Below are 10339 nucleotides of genomic sequence, written 5' to 3'. Positions count from 1 at the left end.
CGCCGGTGACGATGGTGATCATGACGATGCTTCGGAGATGGTGATCACAAGCACAAGATGATGATGGCCATATCATATCACTTATATTGATTGCATGTGATGTTTATCCTTTATGCATCTTATTTTGCTTTGATTGACGGTAGCATTATAAGATGATCTCTCACAATTTCAAGGTATAAGTGTTTTCCCTGAGTATGCACCGTTGCAAAAGTTCTTTGTGCTGAGACACCACGTGATGATCGGGTGTGATAGGCTCTACGTTCAAATACAACGGGTGCAAAACAGTTGCACACGCGGAATACTCAGGTTAAACTTGACGAACCTAGCATATACAGATATGGCCTCGGAACATTGCTACCGAAAGGTCGAGCATGAATCATATAGTAGATATGATCAACATAGTGATGTTCACCATTGAAAACTATTCCATTCATGTGATGATCGGACATGGTTTAGTTGATTTGGATCACGTGATCACTTAGATGATTAGAGGGATGTCTATCTAAGTGGGAGTTCTTAAGTAATATGATTAATTGAACTTAAATTTATCATGAACTTAGTACCTGATAGTATTTTTGCTTGTCTATGTTTGTTGTAGATAGATGGCTCGTGCTATTATTCCGTTGAATTTTAATGCGTTCCATGAGAAAGCTAAGTTGAAAGATCATGGTAGCAATTACACGGACTGGGTCCGTAACTTGAGGATTATCCTCATTGCTGCACAGAAGAATTACGTCCTGGAAGCACCGCTGGGTGCCAGGCCTACTGCAGATGCAACTGACGACATTAAGAACGTCTGGTAGAGCAAAGCTGATGACTACTCGATAGTTCAGTGTGCCATGCTTTACGGCTTAGAACCGGGACTTCAATGACGTTTTGAACGTCATGGAGCATATGAGATGTTCCAGGAGTTGAAGTTAATATTTCAAGCAAATGCCCGGATTGAGAGATATGAAGTCTCCAATAAGTTCTATAGCTGCAAGATGGAAGAGAATAGTTCTGTCAGTGAACATATACTCAAAATGTCTGGGTATAATAATCACTTGATTCAACTGGGAGTTAATCTTCCTGATGATAGTGTCATTGACAGAATTCTTCAATCACTGCCACCAAGCTACAAGAGCTTCGTGATGAACTATAACATGCAAAGGATGGACAAGACTATTCCCGAGCTCTTCACAATGCTAAAAGCTGCGGAGGTAGAAATCAAGAAGGAACATCAAGTGTTGATGGTCAATAAGACCATCAGTTTCAAGAAAGAGGGTAAAGGGAAAAAGAAGGGGAACTTCAAGAAGAACGGCAAATAAGTTGTTGCTCAAGAGAAGAAACCCAAATCTGGACCTAAGCCTGAGACTGAGTGCTTCTACTGCAAGCAGACTTGTCACTGGAAGCGGAACTGCCCCAAATATTTGGCAGATAAGAAGGATGGCAAGGTGAACAAAGGTATATGTGATATACATGTTATTGATGTGTACCTTACTAATGCTCGCAGTAGCACCTGTGTATTTGATACTGGTTCTATTGCTAATATATGCAACTCGAAACAGGGACTACGGATTAAGCGAAGATTGGCTAAGGACGAGGTGACGATGCAGGTGGGAAATGGTTCCAAAGTCGATGTGATCGCAGTCGGCACGCTACCTCTACATCTACCTTAGGGATTAGTTTTAGACCTGAATAATTGTTATTTGGTGCTAGCGTTAAGCATGAATATTATATCTGGATCTTGTTTGATGCGAGATGGTTATTCATTTAAATCATACAATAATGGTTGTTCTATTTATATGAGTAATATCTTTTATGGTCATGCACCCTTGAAGAGTTGTCTATTTTTATTAAATCTTGATAGTAGTGATACACATATTCATAATGTTGAAGCCAAAAGATGCAGAGTTGATAATGATAGTGCAACTTATTTGTGGCACTGCCGTTTGGGTCATATTGGTGTAAAGCGCATGAAGAAACTCCATACTGATGGACTTCTGGAATCACTTGATTATGAATCACTTGGTACTTGCGAACCGTGCCTCATGGGCAAGATGACTAAAACGCCGTTCTCCGGAACTATGGAGCGAGCAACAGATTTGTTGGAAATCATACATACTGATGTATGTGGTCCAATGAACATTGAGGCTCGCGGCGGGTATCGTTATTTTCTCACCTTCATAGATGATCTAAGAAGATATGGGTATATCTACTTAATGAAACATAAATCTGAAACATTTGAAAGGTTCAAAGAATTTCAGAGTGAAGTGGAAAATCATCATAACAAGAAAGTAAAGTTTCTATGATCTGATCGTGGAGGAGAATATTTGAGTTACGAGTTTGGTTTACATTTGAAACAATGCGGAATAGTTTCGCAACTCATGCCACCTGGAACACCACAACGTAATGGTGTGTCCAAACATCGTAATCGTACTTTTCTAGATATGGTGCTATCTATGATGTCTCTTACTGATTTACCGCTATCGTTTTGGGGTTATGCTTTAGAGACGGTCGCATTCACATTAAATAGGGCACCATCAAAATCCGTTGAGACGACACCTTATGAACTGTGGTTTGGCAAGAAACCAAAGTTGTCATTTCTTAAAGTTTGGGGCTGCGATGCTTATGTGAAGAAACATCAACCAGATAAGCTCGAACCCAAATCGGAGAAATGTGTCTTCATAGGATACCCAAAAGAGACTATTGGGTACACCTTCTATCACAGATCTGAAGGCAAGACTTTTGTTGCTAAATTTGGATCTTTTCTAGAGAAGGAGTTTCTCTCGAAAGAAGTGAGTGGGAGGAAAGTAAAACTTGATGAGTTAACAGTACCTTCTCCCTTATTGGAAAGTAGTTCATCGCAGAAACCGGTTCCTGTGACAACTACACCAATCAGTGAGAAAGCTAATGATATTGATCATGAAACTTCATATCAAGTTACTACCGAACCTCGTAGGTCAACCAGAGTAAGATCCGCACCAGAGTGGTACGGTAATCCTATTCTGGAAGTCATGTTACTTGACCATGGCGAACCTACGAACTATGAGGAAGCGATGATGAGCCCAGATTCCGCAAAATGGCTTGAGGCCATGAAATCTGAGATGGGATCCATGTATGTGAACAAAGTATGGACTTTGGTTGACTTGCCCGATGATCGGCAAGCCATCGAGAATAAATGGATCTTCAAGAAGAAGACTGACGCTGATGGTAATGTTACTGTCTACAAAGCTCGACTTGTTGCAAAAGGTTTTCGACAAGTTCAAGGGGTTGACTACGATGAGACTTTCTCACCCGTAGCGATGCCTACGTCTGTCCGAATCATGTTAGCAATTGCCGCATTTTATGATTATGAAATATGGCAAATGGATGCCAAAACTGCATTCCTGAATCGATTTCTAGAAGAAGAGTTGTATATGATGCAACCAGAAGGTTTTGTCGATCCAAAAGGTGCAAACAAAGTGTGCAAGCTCCAGCGATCCATTTATGGACTGGTGCAAGCCTCTCGGAGTTGGGATAAACGCTTTGATAGTGTGATCAAAGCATATGGTTTTATACAGACTTTTGGAGAAGCCTGTATTTACAAGAAAGTGAGTGGGAGCTCTGTAGCATTTCCGATATTATATGTAGACAACATATTATTGATTGGAAATGATATAGAATTTCTGGATAGCATAAAAGGATACTTGAATAAAAGTTTTTCAATGAAAGACCTCGGTGAAGCTGCTTATATATTAGGCATCAAGATCTATAGAGATAGATCAAGACGCTTAATTGGACTTTAACAAAGCACATACCTTGATAAAGTTTTGAAGAAGTTCAAAATGGTTCAAGCAAAGAAAGGGTTCTTGCCTGTATTACAAGGTGTGAAGTTGAGTCAGACTCAATGCCCGACCACAGCAGAAGATAGAGAGAAAATGAAAGATGTTCCCTATGCTTCAGCCATAGGCTCTATCATGTATACAATGCTGTGTACCACACCTGATGTCTACTTAGCAATAAGTTTAGCAGGGAGGTACCAAAGTAATCCAGGAGTGGATCACTGGACAACGGTCAAGAATATCCTGAAATACCTGAAAAAGGACTAAGGATATGTTTCTCGTGTATGGAGGTGACATAGAGCTAGTCGTAAATGGTTACATCAATGCAAGCTTTGACACTGATTCGGACGATTCTAAATCGCAAACCGGATACGTGTTTATATTGAACGGTGGAGCTGTAAGTTGGTGCAGTTCTGAACAAAGCATCATGGCGGGATCTACATGTGAAGCGGAGTACATAGCTGCTTCGGAAGCAGCAAATGAAGGAGTCTGGATGAAGGAGTTCATATCCGATCTAGGTCTCATACCTAGTGCATCGGGACCAATGAAGATCTTCTGTGACAATACTAGTGCAATTGCCTTGGCAAAGGAATCCGGATTTCACAAGAGGACCAAGCACATCAAGAGACGCTTCAATTCCATCCGGGACCAAGTCTAGGTGGGAGACATAGAGATTTGCAAGATACATACAGATCTGAATGTTGCAGACCCATTGACTAAGCCTCTTCCATGAGCAAAACATGATCAGCACCAAGGCTCCATGGGTGTTAGAATCATTACTGTGTAATCTAGATTATTGACTCTAGTGCAAGTGGGAGACTGAAGGAAATATGCCCTAGAGGCAATAATAAAGTTATTATTTATTTCCTTATATCATGATGAATGTTTATTATTCATGCTAGAATTGTATTAATCGGAAACATAATACATGTGTGAATACATAGACAAACATAATGTCACTAGTATGCCTCTACTTGACTAGCTCGTTGATCAAAGATGGTTATGTTTCCTAACCATAAACATGAGTTGTAATTTGATTAACGGGATCACATCATTAGGAGAATGATGTGATTGACTTGACCCATTCCGTTAGCTTAGCACTTGATCGTTTAGTATGTTGCTATTACTTTCTTCTTCATGACTTATACATGTTCCTACAACTATGAGATTATGCAACTCCCGTTTACCGGAGGAACACTTTGTGTGCTACCAAACGTCACAACGTAACTGGGTAATTATAAAGGAGCTCTACAGGTGTCTCCAAAGGTACATGTTGAGTTGGCATATTTCGAGATTAGGTTTTGTCACTCCGATTGTCGGGGAGGTATCTCTGGGCCCTCTCGATAATGCACATCACTATAAGCCTTGCAAGCAATATAGCTAATGAGTTAGTTACGAGATGATGCATTACATAACGAGTAAAGAGACTTGCCGGTAACGAGATTGAACTAGGTATTGAGATACCGACGATCGAATCTCGGGCAAGTAACATACCGATGACAAAGGGAACAACGTATGTTGTTATGCGGTTTGACCGATAAAGATCTTCATAGAATATGTAGGAGCCAATATGAGCATCCAGGTTCCGATATTGGTTATTGACCGGAAACGTGTCTAGATCATGTCTACATAGTTCTCGAACCCGTAGGGTCCGCACGCTTAAAGTTTCAATGACGGTTATATTATGAGTTTATGAGTTTTGATGTACCGAAGATTGTTCGGAGTCCCGGATGTGATCACGGACATGACAAGGAGTCTCAAAATGGTCGAGATGAAGATTGATATATTGGAAGCCTATATTTGGATATCGGAAGTGTTCCGGGTGAAATCGGGATTTTACCGGAGTACCGAGGGGTTACCGAAACCCCCTAGGGGCTTAATGGGCCATAGTGGGCCTTAGTGGAGAAGAGGAGAGGAGGCCAGGGCAGGGCCGCGTGCCCCTCCCCCTAGTCCGAATAGGACAAGGAGAGGGGGCGGCGCCCCCCTTTCCTTCCTCTCTCTCCCTCCTCTTTCCCCCCTTCTCCTAATCAAACAGGGAAGGGAGGGAGTCCTACTCCTGGTGGGAGTAGGACTCCTCCTGGCGCGCCTCCTCCTGACCGGCCGCACCTCCCCCCCCCTTGCTCCTTTATATATGGGGGCAGGGGGGCACCCTAGACACAACAACAACAGATCATTGATCTCTTAGCCGTGTGCGGTGCCCCCCTCCACCATAGTCCTCCTCAATAATATTGTAGCGGTGCTTAGGCAAAGCCCTGCGACGGTAGAACATCATCATCGTCACCACATCGTCATGTTGACGGAACTCTCCCTCGACACTCGGCTGGATCGGAGTTCGAAGGACGTCATCGAGTTGAACGTGTGCTAGAACTTGGAGGTGTCGTGCTTTCGGTGCTTGATCGGTCGGGCCGTAAAGACGTACGACTACATCAACCGCGTTGTTCTAACGCTTCCGCTTTGGGTCTACGAGGGTACTTGGACAACACTCTCCCCTCTCGTTGCTATGCATCACCATGATCTTGCGTGTGCGTAGGAATTTTTTTCGAAATTACTACGTTCCCCAACAGTGATTGGATTGTCGTTTTCCAACCAAAACCGCTTGTAAAACTGACGCTTGTAAATAAAAGCAGATGGTCTCGGGCAAAGCGCTTGGTTGGTTGATTTCGACTAGTAAAATATACACTGGTCTCTCAAATTACACGCGTAACCCGCCGGTTTTACTTACAGACCTCGGGCCCTCGGTTTCATTACGCCTGTATTTTACGCGTTGTTTCCGATGATGAGTAAATTACACTTGTATCTTAATACAGGTGTGAAATAAACCAGAGCTCCCAAACGCGGCCTTACCATTTCATGTTGTCTCAGTCTCTCGAAGGTGCTCATAGGTGTCTGATGATCCTAGCTTCCAGAATGAGCAGCGGGCGTTGTATCAGACCATCCGTAGGGCCCACGAGGCCCTCTCCGTCGTCCTTCGAGTTGTTGCGCTCGCCGTGGCGCCGAGCATTGTTAACATGGTCAACGAACATGAGGATTCAGGAGATGACTTTATTTTCACTGGATGACAGTAGGGACCCACTAGGGTCATAGCCTTACGTATGCAAGTTCCTCCTTATTATGTACAACTATATTTTTTTGCTTCCTCCTGGTTTCCTGACATCACAGTCCCACACCATTGTCAACCTATGTAGTCAATATAAACGAGAGAATTGCACAAGGTGCGGCCGACAGTTGGGACCAAGCAGCTCGAGCAGTATTTGTGTTTTTGAGGCGTGAGCACTGCAGAATTTTTCTTGGCGATGTTTTCGTTGTTGTTCAGAGGAGAGCGGGCTATTAACTGGGCGGGCTATGGCCTGTCTAGCCCAGGCCAAATATCCAGCCCAGATATTAATTTTTTTTAAGATGAAAATGGCTAGCCCAGCTATACTTTTTTTGAGGAAATTCCCAGGCAAGGTCAACTTGTTATTCTCCGCCCCGTTGGGCTGCAAATCTTTTCTAGGAGGGATGCATTAGGCTTAATAGGAAAATGGACCTTTAAAAATAATAAATGGTATGTAATTATAAAAACTGGGTAGTAACTATAAAAAAATGCACCAAATACGAAATTAGTTTATAAAATATTATTTATAGATTTTGAAAATCTTAATTTTTAATTATTGCACGCGCAATGTTTCGTTGGATTTTTATGTAATACAAATTTATATTTAATCTGACTAGAAATTTCGGGATAAAAATATTTCGGATCCCATCAAAATGTGGGAGATTTTATTGAATTCTATGTTGAACGGTTGGTTGAAATTATTAATCGTTGTCCTAGCTAAAAAATGTGTTGTACTTTTAACAAACTGTAAATGGGTTGTAGTAAATTCCATTAGAATTCAAAAATGGGTTGTACATTCTTACAAATCGTAAATGGGCTATAAGTTCTCTGCCACACACTTGTGGGCCTGCTAAGTTGACGCGTCCCCTAAAAAAAAGTTTACGCGTATGCAAGGCTTTGTCAACTTATTATAGTCAAGACATGGTTCTAGCAGCTGTGGCCGTTGGATGTCTATCCAACGGATGTCGTGCTTCTTCTTCAATCTCGGATATTCTAGTTTCGGCCGCCCAAAAAATGATTCCTCCCCCTGACATTTGGGGCGCACCATTTCGGGGGTTGACCTGTGGGCCTAATAAGTTGACGTGTACCAAGGGCTTTGTCAACTTAGTCAATATAAACGATTCTATCTACAGTGACCATATGATGTCCATCCAACGGCCGTAGTGCTTCTTCAACCTCTGGTCTTCTTGCTTCAGCCGCTCAAAGCAGCGCCGGTCATGCCGCCTGCTCCTACCTCCCGTGGCCGGATATGCTGCCGCGGAGGACTCACCGCCCCCAACTACTCCCACCGCTAGGCAGGCCATCCCTCCACTCACCCACACCCCCTATTATTCTGCGGCGATGGCAGCCTCATATCGCAGCCGAACCAGTGAACCCTCGTACTCCTCTCCGCGTGGGCATGCACTGTCGTGTCTTCCCCGGCTCCGCGTCGTCCCCTTCCTAGGCCTCGCCATCGTCCACCGACGTGGTGCTCTCGGCGCGGCATGGTCAATGTGGTCAACGACCGACTTCCATCGGAAGAGTACTGTACGTGGAGAGGCTGACAGCCGGGTCCATGACAGCCGCAAGGAAGTACCTCCTTATTACGCGCAAAATAATTATTCCTCCACCTGGCAGCAGGGACCCACCGGACGGGCCACCGTATTTCACAAAAAAAACGTTTGCCCCTGACTGCTGGAACCCATCGGACGGGCCACCGTATTTCGTGAAAAAAACGTTCCCCCCTCTGTCAGCTCGGACCCACCGGAAGTGCCACCTTATTACGCACAAAAAAATGAATACTCCCCCTGCTTGTTGGGACCCTTGTTGGTGGGAGGCTGACGTGTGGGCCTACTAAGTTGACGGGGACGGAGGGCTTTGTCAACTTAGTCAATATGAACGATTCTAGCTCCAATGACCGTACGATGTCCATCCAACGGCCGTAGTGCTTCTTCAACCTCTGGTCTTCTAGCTCCAGCCGCCCAAAGCAGCGTCGGTCGTGCCGCATGCTCCTGCCTCCCATGGCCGGCTGTGCTACCGCGGAGGCCTCACCGCCCCTACTATTCCCACCGCTGATCAGGTCCTACAGTGAAGGCAGCCTCACACCACAGCCGAACAAGTGAACCCTCGTACTCCTCTCCGTGCAGGCTTCCACTGCCGCATCTTCCCCGGCTCTGCGTCGTCCCCTTCGTAGGCCTCGCCGTCGTCCATCGCCCTGGTGCTCTCGGCGCGGCGTGGTCAAGGAACGACTTCCATCGGAAGAGTACTATACGTGGAGAGGCTGACAGCTGGGTCCATGGTGGCTGAAAGGAACTGCCTCCTTATTACGCGCAAAATAATTATTCCTCCACCTGACAGCGGGGACCCACCGGACGGGCCACCGTATTTCACGAAAAAAATGTTTCCCCCCTAACTGCTAGGACCCACCAGCTACATCTTTGCACGCAAGGAAGTGCCACTGGACAAAAAAAATGATTCGCCCCCCTGACTGTTGGGACCCACCAGCTACATCTTTGCATGCAAGGAAGTGCCTGACAGTCGAGACCCACCTGGTCGAAGCATACGTAGCATTGTCATTTTGGTCGCGAATGTGTACGTACATACTGGTTGATGTAGACGCGCACGTGTCATAGTAGAGGCGCGCACGTAGCATGTACATGTTCGTACAGTGGCCAGGGTGCAAGAAAGTAAATACGGCCACGTACGTACATACCGGGGGGGTCTCGAACATCTACTCGCTCATATGTACAACCAGGGCTCGTGTACATGGCTGGGTCAGAACGGAGAAACTGCGTCGTCGTTGTGTTCATGGGGAGCCAACCGGCTGGGTCGGAACGGAATGCATCATCGTGTTCATCAGGAGGGTTTGGACGGAATAGCTGATGGAAACAAGGCCTGGCGTACAGCACAACAGAGGAAACAGCCTTGTGTTCGACCGACCACGTTCGAAACGGGATCCTGTTCATCGGGAGGGGTCTGGTTTACCGCAAAACAGAGGAAATGGACTTGTGTTGGACCTCCTACGGTCGAAACGGGGTCCTATTGATCAGGAGGGGTGTGGCGTACCGCAAAACGGAGGAAACGGACTTGTGTTGGAGCGCTGCGGTCGAAACGGGGGTCCTGTTCATCGGGAGGGGTGTGGCGTACCGCAAAATGGGCTCCACGGGATACTTTTCATCTCCACAGTCGACCTCCTCCAGCCTCCACGGGCTACTGTTCATCCACCATCGACCTCCTCCAGCCTCCACCTGCGACTGTTCATCCAGCCTCCACCACACGCTACTCCACCGGCTACTGTTCAACCAGCCCTCTCCACGGGCTACTGTTCATCGAGCCCTCCACGGGCTACTGTTCATCCAGCCCTCCACAGGGTCGTCCTGTTCATCTAGCCCTCCACGGGGTCCTGTTCATCCAGCCCCAACCGGCTCGATTGATCGGGTTCCTGTTCATCCAGAGGCAACCA

This window comes from Triticum dicoccoides, chromosome 3B (assembly GCF_002162155.2).
Source record: "Triticum dicoccoides isolate Atlit2015 ecotype Zavitan chromosome 3B, WEW_v2.0, whole genome shotgun sequence".
Classification (NCBI taxonomy): domain Eukaryota; kingdom Viridiplantae; phylum Streptophyta; class Magnoliopsida; order Poales; family Poaceae; genus Triticum; species Triticum dicoccoides.
This window is presented reverse-complemented; position numbering follows the sequence as displayed.